The 16,971-nt window shown below is 37.6% G+C and overlaps 1 long non-coding RNA gene across 1 annotated transcript; it reads left to right on the forward strand.

Moving 5' to 3' along the window:
* Nucleotides 1-453: 453 nt before the first annotated feature.
* LOC140235239 (uncharacterized) lies at nt 454-10,972 on the forward strand. Its single transcript, XR_011901689.1, has 5 exons — nt 454-541; nt 7,413-7,597; nt 8,306-8,418; nt 9,958-10,085; nt 10,878-10,972. It is a non-coding gene; the product is annotated as an uncharacterized lncRNA (long non-coding RNA).
* Nucleotides 10,973-16,971: the final 5,999 nt, after the last annotated feature.

Below are 16,971 nucleotides of genomic sequence, written 5' to 3' on the forward strand. Positions count from 1 at the left end.
AAATGACTGTCCTAGGATAGGCTTAGGGCAGGCTTACAGAATACCGATTTTGCCTGTCCTAAGGGTATCCTATTTTCTGTCCTACGCGCGCTCCTAGGACCGAAATAAGGATCGCGCTTACAGAATACCACCCCAGCTGGTTTGTCCCAAAACTCACGACCCTATGCAAAACGTCAACCGGGGGTCCGTTTCATGAAGCTATCACATAAAAGCTATCACATAAATCTTAGAATGGCCAAGCCGCTCTTAAGCTAGGAGAGACTTTCACAGAGAAGTAAAAACCATTTCACGAAGTCTCTCCTAAGCTATGAGAGACTTTAATTTTTTCAATCGTCATGTTCGAGGGTAATACTAATTAACATATCATTAGCATATCATTAACGTATTCTCCCTATTGTGTTACATGCGGTGAGCACTCGCTACATAGACATAGCACGTATACACACAGTGTATACAGCGCAGAGGTAACAGATCTACGACGGAGGCAAGATCCTGAAGGCTAAGTTGCATTCTACACCGCTACCAGTACATATTTCTATTAGTGAGTATATTTAAAGCTGTCTGCAATTAAAAAGTAATGCATGTGGATTCATAATGTGATATTATTTGGATATATTTTTGCTCGAATCTTCTACAATTCTCCAAGGGCTAGCTAGATGTATAGATCTAATCTTACCGGTAGTAGCGTTATCACAATAGTCCCACGTAGGCACATCGCCATGCCCCTGGGAGGCGGGGGTGCTGGGGGTGCTGCAGCACCCCTGACTTTTGGAGCAGGGGGGCATAGCACCCCTGTAAAAAATAAAACTAAAAATTTGGGGTGCTTCTGCACCCCCAGAACTTTTATCTTCTTACTGGGAAAATTGCTTGTTTTTTTAATAGAAAATTGCCCAAATATCCCATCCAAAGTGTGCATCAGATCGCTGAATTTTCACTCCCACACAGAACAAGCTTGTAAGTGCAGTGAGCACGATTAAAGCATTTCCATTGTCTCTGGATATTAACTTTTCTTACTTTTCTATGGATTTTAAAAAAATATGCTACCTGAAGGCTCACTAGATTGTTGAATTTCAATTCTAAAAATGCAGAAGTTCCCTCATTTAGGGGGAGGGTACCCCCTCCCACGATATTTCCTTTCTATTCTAGAGTAATGCAAAAGCTCCCTCGTATGCAGGGGTGCGGGGCAGTTACCATGATATTACCCCTCCTCTCTCCTCCCCCCCCCCCCCCTCCCCCCACCGCAAATGATTTTCGGGATTTCGGAGATTTTCTTGCTTTTGTGATGGAATACTGTCCAAATATTTTACCGAAACTGTGCAAGGAATTGTTGCAGTTCAATTCTGAAAATACAATGGGTTTATACCCCCTCCCACATCGTCCCCCTTTGGTCCTTTCCCATAAGATTGACATTATCTCCGAATGATTCTTTCATCAAAAGATCTGTCATTTCAGTTCAAAAAATGCAAAAGTTCCCTCGTGTGGGAATATAATATCCTCCTTTCATTTAGGCCCTAACCATTTCCCCGCTTAGTTTCCCTCCATAGCCGTAGTAATAGTACACTTCGTGGATTAATAATTCCCCCAATTCCACCAAAATGTGTTTGCGAGATGATGTCAATTTGATTCTAAAAATGCCAATAGCGTCATTCCTGGAACAAAAATATTTGGTGGGAGCTATGCAAACACATCACTTTACACCCATCTCGATCCTCCCCCCCCCCAAAAAAAAAAAAAGAATCCCCACGATCAATACATTTTCGTTTGTTTTTTTTTTGTTTTTTTTTATATAGAAACTGTCCAGATATTTTACCAAAAGTGTACAAGATCGTTTCATTTCAAATCTGAAAATGGAAAATGCCCATAGTGTGGGAGGGATACACCCTCTGCCGTTAGGCCAACTTCCATACACTTTTGAGATTGACATTTTCGGAATATTTCATCAAAAAGTGCGCACCAGGGCCCCGTGTCATAAAAGATGTTAGGATGGCAACTCTTGCTGGAATGGCAACTTCCATATAGCAACATCCAATCAGGAAGCTGGATTCTCATCGTTACCATGACAATTGTCATTCTAGCAAGAGTTGCTATCATATCAACTTTTTATGAAACGGGGCCCAGATCTGTCACTTCAATTCAAACAAATTCAAAAGTTCCATCATGTGGGAAGGGGATATTCTCTTTCAGTTTACCTTTATTCCCCCACTACATTATTAGTAGGCTCATGCTTCTTTGTTTGACAGTTTTTCAAATATTCCTTCATAAATGACTATTATTGTGTAGAGACAATATATTTTCATTTCAATCCTTAAAAAACAAAGGCTCTCTCGAATGGGAGGGGTTAGGGGACACCCCCTTCCAAAACCCTCCCCATTGCTGTATTAGCCTCCACCCCATGCATTGACTATGGCTACATTACATAACATTAAATCAAAAGTGTGCGCCAGAAATTCCACATCTTTGAATCGCAATCATAAAGATGCAAACGCTCTCTCATGTAGGAGGGGGATACATCCTCCCACATCCTTCTCCCGCTTGGTATCCCTCCATAAATGACTTACTACACTCGTCAGAAACAAATTCCAGGATATTCCACCTAGATTTTGCATCTGATCGTTGCACATTGTATTCCAAATTTAAAAAAGCAAAAGCTCCGTCGTGTGGGAGGGGGCTACCTCTCCCATCCCCACCTCCTCAACTTCCATACATGTATAACACAGTAATGATACACACGCAGAACATGAGTTGATTATACCCCAATTTTATGGTCATTCACATTTTTGTGAATATTATTTTTCATATAACTTATGAAAAATATCAACAAAAGTGTGCGCCAGATCGCTGATTTTCAGGCCTGAAATTTCAAAATCTCCCTCGTGTGGGAGGGGGATACCTCCTTTCACACCTTCCTCCTTTAGGTCTCCTTCCATGAACTTATACAAAGTAAAGATACACACACACACGAACTCTGATACAACTTTCTAGATATTCCACCGGGAGTGTGCATCAGATCGTTGTATTTCTATTCTAAAAATGCAAAAGCTCAATCGTGTGGAAGGGGCCTGGCTATCCCTCTAATCCTTGCCTCATCAACTTCCATTTATTTATTGCACAGTGATGACGCACACGCGGAACAAGAGTTGACTGTAGCCCGGTTTAATGGTCATTCACATTGCTGGGAATATTATTTTTCATACTTTTTAAAAATTTTCACCAAAAGTGTACACCAGATCGCTGAATTTCAGGTCTGAAAATTCAAAATCTCGCTAGTGTGGGAGGGGGATACCCCCTCCACACCCTCCCCCTGTAGGTCCCCTTCAATCGACTTATATTCAAAGTGAAGACCCAAACTTTGATCAAGAGATAACAGATACCTTGTTCAACAACATTTCATCCATTAACATAGCCCAGGGCCCTGTTTTATGAAGACTTAAAATTGATTATATAGTTGATTTCAACTGTAAGTCTATGGCAGCCTGTGTGGTAAGGAAATTTAAAATCAATTTTATCTTTTGATAAAACGGGGCCCAGAAGTATTAACTTTTCTTTCTGTTTTGATTGAAGAATTTCAAAATTTACCATATAAAGTGTGTTGAATTGCACAAAAAAATGCAAAAGTTTCCTTGGGTGGTACAGGGCTTTCTTACCCTCGATGTCCCATTCCCTTCCATTCACCTCCCCATACCCCCCCCCCCTTCCATTGTCAACAGTGCTTGTATGGCCTATGCATCCCCCCCCCCCCCCCTATTATATACTGAAACGCTGCTTGTATGGTCCGGCAACCAAACGGGTAAATCAGGGGTTCAGCACCCCTGTGAAAAAAGTTGCTCCCAGGGGCCTGCACATCGCCGTTTGTTTGAATGACCAAATGGCCAGCTGAGTTAGGTAGTTTGTTAATGTTAGCATGGTAGGGTCTAGGGCTACTACAACTTCTACAAGTAGGCCTAATAGTGAAATATTTGTGGGTTGATTTTTAGCGTGCAGATATTTCATGAGAGCAATTGCCCGATTTGTTCATGTATGGGTGAATTGCAGGTAACTTAAGGCGTGAATAGTGAAGGGATCAAAGAAGAAACCGGAAATTTCATAAGTAAAGAATTGGTCTGCATTTTATTATTAATATTATATTTTTGAAGACGTGTCTAACATTGAATAATTACACTGTCACTAGCTGTGTGGATAGTATTCAGAAGTGATACAAATTTTCTGTTTTGTGTCAAATCGACAGGAAAGATCTGGGTTTTTTTCAGTCTAGAAAATCTCAGGTTATTTTGTCCAACAGAATTATGGGCCTAGCCTAAGCCTAATGTTTTTTAGTTTAGGCCCTAACGTGAACTTATAGCGTTAGCATTTACACTACAGAGAACCAGCTGTACGTTACCTGTGTCATTGTTACGTTTACAAGTCCTAATGTTACTATCTAACGTTACTAATATAGGTCTACAACAAAAACTTGTAAAATACTAGGGGTTAGGGGTTATAACTGCGACCAGCCCGAACGCGAAGCACTGTGTGCCGGTAGGGCTTGTGCCGAAAGGGTGGGTTGGGTGGTGGCGCGTCGCGTTAATGGGAACACCACCCTTCGTCCAAAGCCCCCCCCCCCCCCCCGGTTTTGCCGAAAGGGTGCGTTGGGAGCGTTGGGTCGCGTCGCGTTGACTGGAACCCCACCCTTCGTCCAAAGCCCCCCCCCCCCCGGTTTTGCCGAAAGGGTGCGTTGGTACTTTTTCTCATGTAATATTAAAAGACGAGTTTTGAATTTATATCTAACCTTCAAACAACCATTTCAAAGAGGCTATCGTCCGGATCGGTTTACACTCTATTACCACCTGGTCTACAGCCAGTTGGTCTAATAGACTGTTTAATATCAGTTGGTCTAATAACCAGTTGGTCAAGTCATCATTTCGTCCAATTACTGTTTGGTCTAATTGTTATTTGGTTTAATTACTATTTGGTCTACAGTCAATTCGTCTAATAATAGCCATTTGGTCTATTTTTGGTCTATTATGAGTTGGTCTAATTCCATTTCGTCTAATCATCAAATTGTCTAAAAATAAAACCAAATTTGTCCAATATAAATTTGATGTACACATCAATAAAAAGGCCCCCCCCCAAAAAAAGAAAAATAGCCCAGTTGGTCATATAGACGAAACAATGATTGGACCAAATGGTACCTGATTAGACCAGGAGGCTGGCTATTAGACCAAATGACAATAAGATCAATGGTTATTAGACTAAATGGGTGTAGACTAAATGATGATAGACAGAGGCTAGACCAACTGGGCAATGGACCAAAATTAATGATGTGTACACCAAATTTATATTGGACAAAATAATTTGGTTTTATTTTAGACCATTTGATGATTAGACGAAATGGAATTGTTTGTTTGTTTGTTTGCTTTTATTTCTGCATTCAATCAAATGCAATTTGAATGCAAACTTCAAAAAGTACAAAGACAAAGAATAACAAGTGCAGTGAAATAAATCGATAACAGTACATAAATAGATTCACATAGGTGATTGCATTGAGCAATGTTGATACACAGAAATATGAAATAAAATATACAGTATTTTTCAGTAAACAACAGAGATAATTGAATGCAGGAGACCACCATCATAAGCGATTAAGCTTGAAATGGATGGAGGCCTCATAAAATGACTATCCAACGACATAACTCTCTTGGAGGAAGGTGATCAGGTGAGTGCAGTGCAGTTGCAGGTTGGAATTAGACCAACTCATAATAGACCAAATCGGTATTTGATGATATAAATTGGTGTTAAACCAAAAATAGACCAACTGGCTATTATTAGACGAATTGACTGTAGACCAAATAGTAATTAAACTAAATAACAATTAGACCAAACAGTAATTGGACGAAATGATGACTAGACCAACTGGTTATTAGACCAACTGGCTGTAGATCAAGTGGTAATAGAGTGTAAACCGATAATAATGATAATGATAATAATAATAATAATAATAATAATAAGAATAATAATAATGATAATAATAATAATAATAATAATACATTACATTTGTAATGCGCTTAATACAAAATGGAATTAGACCAACTTTCGTCTCTTCCCTGTGCGCTTAGAAACCGATCCGGACGATAGCCTCTTTGAAATGGTTGTTTGAAGGTTAAATATAAATTCAAAACTCGTCTTTTAATATTACATGAGAAAAAGTACCAACGCACCCTTTCGGCAAAACCGGGGGGGGGGGGGCTTTGGACGAAGGGTGGGGTTCCAGTCAACGCGACGCGACCCAACGCTCCCAACGCACCCTTTCGGCAAAACCGGGGGGGGGGGGGGGCTTTGGACGAAGAGTGGTGTTCCCATTAACGCGACGCGCCACCACCCAACCCACCCTTTCGGCACAAGCCTACTGGTAGTGGTACAACTAACAGGGAGTGCCCTGGGGTTAGGGCCGGTAGTACTATCTGGAGAGTCCGACAGTGGTTAGACTAACTAGATCAAGTACGGTAGTAATGGTAGGGCCTAGTAGTAGTACGTAGATCCAGGTCTACACAGAATATTAATTAGAAACCATGGTTCAGATCTTGGTTCAGACTTGAAAGCTATCTTCAACAATTCTAAGTGCATACAGCACTGTAATCGCAATGCATGTGTCACAATAAGATAGAGAATGATGTTTACCTAAATTCATTGGCATGGAACCTCTAGAATTCTACTGCTATACTACCAGATGTCTATAGATCTAGAATCCAGTGGTATAGTGATCCTGAGTAGCACCTACTGACCTAGATACTACTTAACCAGTGTATACCAAAAGTATAACCAGACTAGACCCTTTGCCTTGATATTCTTAAACATATTATCATTAACATAAGTAGGCCTATCACTCATCAGTAAGGAAGTTAATAGGTCTTCTTAATAGTGCTATCTATCTAGGCAGTTAGTAGATTCTATAGGTCCATACTCCGATGCTAATACCGCTTACACAAGTTCTTTTAGCAATTTAACTGATGATGATGACATGACAACAGTTGATGATCAGAGTCAGACTGTGGCTGCATCTCGGGCTGTAACTGTGATCAACCCGAATGTGAAGCCACAGTACAGCTGGTCCTACCAGATCTTAGGTAGATGTAGACCTTGCAACATGGATGCCTAGCGACAAGATCTAGAACCTCAAGAAGTCATAATACCCTAAACTATAGGCTTACACATGTTGAATTGAGACAACTCAAATACTAGTAGTATGTCTTTTAATCATCCCCCCCAAAAAAAAATAATAATATAAGATCCTTTATATATTTAAACTGCAAAAACATGTGAACTGATTTCAAATTTCATGCAGATTCTAGATATTGTGTGTAAAATCTTGTATAATCAAACAACAGTTTGAAAACACATTTTCTATTTTGTATTCACATTTTTAATTATAATGTTAGATATGGAACATCAGTCAGACTGCTACAATCAGACTTCTTCATCTAATAAAGCCCAGAGTCAGTTGCTGAACTTCACTGAACACAGAACCAAACTGCTGAACTTCCATCTTCTCCACAGCTAGACTGCTACTGAACTTCGTCGAGACTTACGATGTATCTACCAGCATGGTCACCTTCAACAGAATGCAAGTATTTTAGCTTATAATACTATTTTAGCAGACAACATATCTGTATATTTTCAAATACTACAATTGCAACATTATTTACATTTGGACATCAAATTGTCTCTGGATTTTTAGTTGAATGGTGTTAGACAGGAAATATTGAAAACAATGTTTGCTGTAATGTCCATCTTGGTAATTGAAAACAAACATTGTTATCCAGTGAATAGTGACCCTTCTAGAAACAACTGTTTTTTGCATTTTTTATTTCACTATCTGTAGAATATTACATACTGATCCAATTGAAAAGAGATAATTCATGGAAGGGGGGGGGGGGGTACCTGCATGTCTACATGTATCAAGCTCCTGAAACAAACTTTAGCAGTCACGTTATCTTAATAATGTAGGCCCTACTATGATTGTTTATTTACCCTCTCCCTTTTCTAGTATCAAAACCACCTTATGCTCTTACAATGTTTGAAACAAGAATATTCGACATAGCTAATCATTTTAAACTGTGAAAAGTCCTATTTATAGCTTATGGATCAGTAGATACTAGTGAATTCATTCTTTCAAAATCAATGGTAGGGCTTTTCAATTTGATTGCTATAGCTTGTTATAGCAAAGGCAAAGCAACCATCTCTAACATACTTTCTAATGTCCCATGTCCTGCACTATTGTTTTGTTTGTAAGATATTAACTGTTCTTGTATATTGAATAAACTCCAAACAGCCAAGGACCAGACAACATGTGAACTTCATCCACTTCAGAGTTAAGGACTGGGGGCAAGATGCAAATGGAAAAGTCAAGTGACAGTGTCATGGATATTCCACCATCTTCATTTGGTGTGTTAAATGATTATTTTTAGCTATTGAAGCAAGTTGAGAAATCATGTTATCTTGATCATCTACAGTTGGCAGCAAAATTATTCAGCCCCTCTCTTGCATGTTGAACACTCTGGCATAATGAATTACATTATAACTGAGATCATTTCTAAATCATACAAGTGGTGATCAGATAGTTTGCTACAAGTAAATAACAGATCAGTAGCCTTTGATTTGCATATAGTTACAAACTTTGATCATTCATGTATAAAGAGATATGGTCCAATGAGCACATTTATGGTCATTTTCAGTCCTTTCAGTGATCACTGAAATGCTTCGTTGAATATGGTTTATTCACTCAATGTTTTGATAGGTGACACAATATGATGGAATTTGATGTAGGATTCTTAATATTTCAATTGGCATTTTTCATTGTACAAAAATATCTAAATGAACTCATTTCTAGTGAAAGTTGCCACCATAGAGTTTGTACAGAGGTTTAGCCGTGATATTAATAATTCAAAGTTTAAGTCATGTCAAAATGAATATAACCCAATGAAATGCTAAGAGTTGTGCATAGAATGGCAAGATACTATTTAAAATTCCATAAAAACAAAAGAAATTAATCGTTATCATCAGACCATAACACGTCATGCTTCAGTGATCACAGAAAGGTCTGAAATGACCATAATGTGCTCACTGGACCTTATCTCTTCATGCATGAATGATCAAAGTTTCTAACTATATGCAAATCAAAGACTATTGATCAGGTAGGCATTTGTCATAAACTATCTGTTCACCACTTGTATATGATTTAGTAATTGTAATGTTATTTATTTTGCTATAGTGTCCATAATGCAAGGGGGGTGAATAATTCTGCTGCCAACTGAATAAAGTGAATGCTTGTTATTAATTTACCCTCTCATTCATTACTAAAATTACCTCATACTCTTACAATTTGCTAACAGGGGCTCATTACATAGTGATTCAAACTTTGAAAACTGGCAATTACAACTTGTTGTTCACATAATATATCTTACAAAATTGATAATCATTAATGAACATTTTGTTATTATTGCTTGTTTTAATAAAGATGTACACTCATCTCAAATATTTTCCAACTATCCCATTTGTGCATCAGGGGCGGATCTAGCTTTTTATAAAGGAGGGGGTTGGGGCGGTATGTGAGGGAGCGTAACGACCGAGCCCGAGCGAGCGAGGTGGGGGGGGGGGGGGGGGGGAGGGTGTGGGAGGGGGGTGTCCCCCCTCCCACAGTAGGGAGAATTTTTGAAAATCTGTGTGTGAAAATGGCATTTTCTTGCATCTAAAACACCACTATTTTGGGTATAGAGGTCATTGCCATAAATAGAAAAAAAAATAAAATTATAAGTTAAAAAAAAAAAAGAAAAAAAAAAAAATGGTCCCCGGATTTTTTTTTTTTTTTTTATTTGGGGGGGGGGGGGGGTTGCAACCCCCCAACCCCCCTCTAGATCCGCTTCTGTGCATCCGATGTTTCTGTTTGTATGGTATTTAACTGTTCTTAAATTTGCACACCCAAAGGCCTGAAGAGAGCTGAACCTCACCAAGCCTTGGGACAGACAACTGCAGCTGAACTTCACCCAGGTCAGAGTCAGACTACAATTGGACTACAAACTGTATAGCAGCATCTTATCTACGACAGAACACAGGTATGCTTTTCTCAAATTAAACTTGAAAGTATAAAGATTTTACAAAATAAACAACTTGAATAACTGTTGAAAAAGGGCAACCTCTGTTGATGACATATCAGTTACAGGTAATTCGGTCTTTCTTATTTTAGCAATTATTGTAGACTTGGTGGACAAACAATGTCACCTCTATATGTGAACTGTTCCATACGAGAAATGAAGAAATTAGTGCATTTATACACCCCAGTTGGGAGTTGATTTAATGTTTATGTCTATATCAGCCACAATTGGGAATTCAGTACGGCTTACATTAGTTGATTAACGCACTGACATAGCAATGCAGCTGATTTATTGCATAACCCATTGAATCATCTTTCTGTTTATTTTGGAACCCCCAGCTTGCCTGACATAAGTTACAATCCTTTTTAAAAAGTCATGAATGTATAACGTTCTGTCAGACAAGTGTTTAAAGTCACAATCACATTCTCATTTTGAGTCTGTGTCACACCTTTTTTGTTATCAGGAAGAATCTGCTACACTAATTCTTGTGTATGACATCCCAGACGATTTTCTTAGTTTTTTTTTCGTAGATGCTGTTAAACTGTTTCTAATATACTGTATAAGAAATTGCTGAAAAGTAGTTCTGTGTAATGATATGTGTGCCAGTCGTGTGTGTATTCATTCAACTGTAAGCCCACATATTTAACACTCTGTATAATGTCAGGCAGAGGGGATGAATGGCGTGTCATAAAATTTCAGTATGTAACCAATATTTGTTTTTCCATATTTGTATTTCTTTTTTCTTTCATATAGATTCTCAAGGCATGGAGCTTGCCGAGGGTGATGCAGACAGGTTGAATGCAACATATGATAGTTTTTACGGCTGTAAATATATATATATATATATATATATATATATGAATTTAATCTTTCAAAATCAATGTATATACAGTGAAACCCCGTTATAACGAGGTCCGTGGGACCGCCAATATTGCCTCGTTATAACCGGTTCCTCGTTATAACCGTACGCACTAAAAACAAAGAAAACATAAGCATGGAGTCACATATACCAAGCAATCAAACTTATGAGCAGTCTTTGTGTTGTTATTACACAAGTAAATGGATCATTATTATTGAGAAAGGATAAAAAGGAATCATTTGTGAGTTGACACCAAAAGAATTAAAAAAAAAGAAGGGGTTGAAAACGCGTTCTTTGTTTTTCTTCTGAAAAATCTCTTCGCGTGTGTTGTGCATGCCTTCTCGAAAAGTGCACGGCAGGGTTGAATTCGTAATCCTTTCTACACGTATCTCTTCCTCGTGTATTGAACCATTCTGAAAGAATGAAAATATCATTTGTGAAACACAGTATAAAATTTTAATAAACAAAATCACATTGTATTAAAAACATGTGTTACTTTTTTTCTGAACATGGGTGCAAGCAGAGTAACATGCATTATTGAACTTATTTTACGCTGTGTGTGCCCAGCGGGATCGCGATGATTACATTACTAATTATTTAGGCTGTATTCCATGATGTTTGCACCAGCAGGGGTTGAAAATGCATTTTGTATTTTTCTCCCCAAAATCTCTTCGCATTTTGTACATGTGTCCTTGAAAGGTACACGACATGGTTGAATTCGTGATCCTTTTTACGACTATCTCTTCCTCATTATAACGGACCATTCTGAAAGAATGAAATTATTCATTTGTAAAATACAGTGTGAAATAATATGAACATCACGATGATTTCATTAATTATTTCGGCTGTAATCTTTTACGTAGTATACACATCAATGTTTCACAACCAGCAAAACAACTGGAAGTCGGAGCTAACATGGAAAGGATTATGATTTTGCAGAGGTTGTGCTTTTCTAATATACAAATAGGTTAGGAGAGTCCATCTGAATTGAGTTGTACATCATTTTAAATCTTAGAGTCTGCTCTTTCAGAAAGAGGATTGAGCTTTTAACTTTTTGGAAGATACTAAGAAACCACTAATGAAGTGCTACAGAGCATACCATTCTCAGAGGAATTCAAAGTTCATTTGATGAAAATCGATTTTGAAATGGCTGAGACATCCGAAAACAAAGTAAAACAAAGTAAAAGCGATTCTAATGAAAGGTTGGTTCCACCTTTTATTAGGAATCGCTTTATTTTGCATATTTCAGCCATTTCAAAACCAATTTCATCAAGTAAACATTGAATTCTTCTTGGAATTATGTGCCCTTTCATATTTCAGAAGAGGTTTCTCATTATATCACACACACAAAAAAAAATCTGAAACCAGGTCTCAACCAAAACTACACCATCCCTTTAACCAGAAATCCATGTTTGGTGACTTTTTGTGACTTTTTGGGGGTTTTGTGATGCGGAGTCACAATTGCAGTGTTAGATATGAAGCTACAATCAGACTATTGCAGTTTGACTGCTGAACTTCACTCAGAGTTTTGTCATAGATGAGTCCATTGGTGATGGCATAAGTGCTTTGCCAGGCATTAACCAAAACCAGAAATGAGACAAATCCCCCTTAGAAGAAAAGAGAAACAAATGCATTGCAAAACAAAACAGAACAGCTAATCATGCAAAAAAAGTCGGTGAAAAGCAAACGGGTGAATCGAAGCACACTAAAAAAAAAATAAATAAATAAAAAAAAGATAAAAAAAAACCGAAAAGAAGATTTATAGTAAAGTGGAAGAAACCATTTTAAAATGGACAAATGCAAATCTCTGTCAGCACATAACAGTCTGATTTCTGATTGCTTTGATGAATAAAAGCTATTGTGTAGCAGACAAGGTCATTATTATTAGCACTATTATCATAATTAGTATTCTGATGTAGGGAACCTCAGAGTGCAAAAACAGTGGATTGCAACACATATCATTGTATGCTTACCAAATATTTGCAATGATAGAATTGCTTGAAGTTCAGCTGCTTTCACAATTTGATTAATAAACCATGAAAATATTTCAAATGATTATGAAAGATGTGTTGAGGTATAAGTGATCCAAACATAAATACATCAGTGAACGTTGCAGTGCATTATTTTTGTTATTGTTTCCAGGCGTGTGACGTCAAACTTTATGTAACCAAGTTAGAAAATTATATCTATGCGGGCAATTATAATTTGATCAGAAAGATATAATAAAGAATAACTTATTATGTAGAAATGAAGTAGAGTGTAATACCAGAAAATACTGTGAGTGATAATAATTTCACAAAGACTCTTACCAGTATCATCATTGTGGTTATGATAATTGTGCTGTGATTATGACGATATTGAATAATGAAATACATGTTTTCAAGATCAGATTTTCCAATGAATCAGGCAACCAGAATATGAAAATTTGACAGCAACAACTGTTTCAATAGTTTCTGCAGTTACATAATCTGTCACATGACATGTAGTTAAATTGTGTAGAACTAGTATTAACCCTATAAAGTCCAAGGGGGGAGGGCACATTGTGCCCCCCCCCCACCAGATTTTCATTCGCCACTCCTTCGCCCTTTATCCAATTTTAACCAAATTTGGTGACTTTTCCTAAAATCTTATTCCGAACGTTTTGATATATAATTTAGCTATACTTGATATTGCTGGTTTCCATGGCAACCACAAACTGACAACCATCTCAGTCAGATTTTTGCGTATTTTTCTATTCCAATTCAAATTTACAATATTATAATGTATGAAATGGGCGTTTCTTGGCTGAAATTTGCTGAAGAAGCAGAATGTGAAGTAATTATGGCCTTGAAATGTTTTTCCTATTGTTTCCTTTGTTTTTCTGTGCCAACAGCATAAAACAATAGATATAATAGAGATGCTTGAAAATAACAGTATTTCCAAAGATTGACGTTCTATTTTGTGTCATTTTGATTCCTTCACCCAAGTTATACCTCTAATATCACTTGTTTATCACATTATCAATCTGCAAACTTAAAATTCCAATATTATGGGAATATGAAATATGATTACTATGCATGTACCTATCCCAAACAATACATCATAGGTCTCATAATGTATTTCTTTATTTTGTTATGAATAGCGCCCCCATGTGGTGACCTTGAGAAATTTCAACCATAACAAATAATCAGCTTTGACTTGCACATCATTTGTGGCAAATATGAAAAATATTGGTCTATGATAAGACATATATACTGGGGATAAAGAAATTATACCAAAAAAAATCATGTTTTTAGCATATTTCCTATGTATTTCTTTATATTTTGATAAATAGCGCCCTCTATGGGTGACCTTGAAACAACTCAAGTATGTGGTCATGTAGAGTATGAGTTGCTCTACCCATGTGCCAAATATGACGATGAGACATCAAACAATAACAAAGTTATATAGGGGGGCACAATGTGCCCCCCCCCCCCCCTTGGGCCTGGGAAGGGTCAAAATAGCTTGGGCTTAATAGGGTTAATGAGTATGAAATTGATAGTGGTGAATGAATTAAATAATTGAATCATTATCGGCGCTTATCATTATGCATCTTTAAATGAAATGTGTTTCAGTTGTGGCAATTGATGAGTAAAATCAAACCCAAGTATGAAACCATGAATACCTGCAGAAACTTGAACTATCACTCATTGTGATTTTTACCCCCACCTCCAACTGAGGGAGTTCGTTCAACCAGCACTAACTTTATACGGTTTTATTTTTTATAAAAAGTTGTTACCATGGGAACGCATTGTTCAACATAGAATAAAGTCATGTTTTGTTTATTAAAAAAAATCTGTTCGTCATTAAATTATGTGTCATAATTACGTATCGCAAATCAAGTGCTCAAAAACTGAGGGAGTTGGATGAATAAACTGGTAAGTCCTATGATTTTCATTAAAAAATGATGTTACCATGGCAACACACTGTCCAATATTAATGGAAGAAAATTTGAAAGAAAGGTTTGCACAAATACATATTATGACTGTCACATGTGTCAAATATCAAGTCAAATGCTCAAAAGCTGAGGAAGTTAGCTGAATCCACAGTATTTTTATATGATTTTCATTCAAAATACTCTGTTACCATGGCAACACATTGACAACGATCAAAGAAGAAATTCGCACATCAGTCAATGTACTTTAGCAGTCTCATGTGCCAAATTTCAAGTAAAATGCTCAAATACTGAAGGAGTAAACTGAATCCACAAATTTTTTGTATTATATTCATTGAAAATGCTGTTACCATGGCAACACAATGTTCCATATCTATGAAAGATTGAAGTTTGCACAACTGCATATCATAGTGGTCACATGTGCCAAATTTCAAGCCAAATGCTCAAAAGCTGAGGGAGATGGCTGAATCCACAATAGTTTTGTATGCTTTTTATTCAAAGTCTGTTGTTACCATGGCAACGCATTGTTCAACAATGACGAAAAATGAAGTTTGCACATCTATGTACTATACCGGTCACATGTGCCAAATTTCAAGCCATTGCTCAAAGACTGACAAATTTATCTGAATTCACAATATTTTAGATGCTTTTAAGTGAAAAAAATGCTGTTACCATGGCAACGCATTGTTCAACATCAACAAAAGATTAGTTTTGCACATCTGCATACTGTAGCGGTCACATGTGCCAAAATTTAGGTCAAATGCTAAAAAACTATACGAAGTTAGATCAATCCACATATTTCTTTGTATGATTGGTATAGAAAAAACTGTTGTTGCCATGGCAACAGATTTCTTCACATCCACACAGGGAAAAAAGCGTCTTGCACAACTACACATTACATTGATCTGATTCTATGCTGAATTTCAACTGCATTGCTTTAAAACTGAGTGTAGTAGTGTAATCCACAATAATTTGTATGATTTTTATGAAAATATGTCGTTGCCATGGCAAAGCATTACGCGATATTAACGAAAAAGATGTCTTGCACATCTACCTTTGACAGTGGTCACACATGCCAAATTTGGGGTCAATTACTCCAAAAATGAGAAAAAAGTTTGATACAATGACTCTCAAAAAGCTATCACATAAACTTAGGAGTGCTCCTGACCACTCCTAGATTTATGTGATAGCTTTGCCAAGTTAGGAGAGACTTTATGTGCTAGCTTCGTTCATGAAATGGTTTGTAGAAAAAGTCTCTCCTAAGTCTGAGTTTATGTGTTATAAAATGGGTTCAAGAATGTAGCCAATAGGAAGCTCTGAAATGAGACACACCTCCTTCCTTTACTTCAGTACTATTGCACTGCCTGTAATCCTATGGTAGATTGCCGATCGTCTGTGCGCGCGGCGGCTCCTTTGATGAATTGCATGCATACGCGTACGCGCTGTCAATCCTGTAAACAACTTCTAGTTCGGGCTGCCGGCCGGCCGGCCTGTCTTCCCTTGTGCATAACTATATGTGGCGTACGTACGTATACTGTACTATACTATACATATACGTACACTTTGTACAGTACAGTAGACCAAGCGTTATGGGACCGGACGCGTACATGGAGTCACTTTGAAGAGCAAATCCAACGATTTAGCAGGTTAATTCTCACGCCGTTTTCAGAGTATGTTGTCTAGTAGGCCTATATGAGGAGTCTATATCAAGTCTTTAAGGTAAAGGGTGCATATTCTATGTAAAATAAGTAAGTTTTCATGCGGGTGTCCGTAAACCCAACCCCCCATTATACTTATACTGTATGTGCGGGACTTCCGCGAGTGCGACGTGCGTAAAAGTTTGGGACGAACATCTTCGGACGTCTTGACCCACAAAGGTACGTGAAAAACGCTGAAAAATGATGTTAGTTTTCGAATTTTCGACCCATTTTATAAAACAAATGATGCACAGGATTATTTCGTGGCGTTAGTGTAGGCGTAGCTCACTCTCGGGTATTTACAATGTAGTGCAACATGCACTCGGCTTCGCCTCGTGCATGTTTCACAATTGTAAATACCCTCGAGTGCACTACGCC

This window comes from Diadema setosum, chromosome 11 (assembly GCF_964275005.1).
Source record: "Diadema setosum chromosome 11, eeDiaSeto1, whole genome shotgun sequence".
NCBI classification, from domain to species: domain Eukaryota; kingdom Metazoa; phylum Echinodermata; class Echinoidea; order Diadematoida; family Diadematidae; genus Diadema; species Diadema setosum.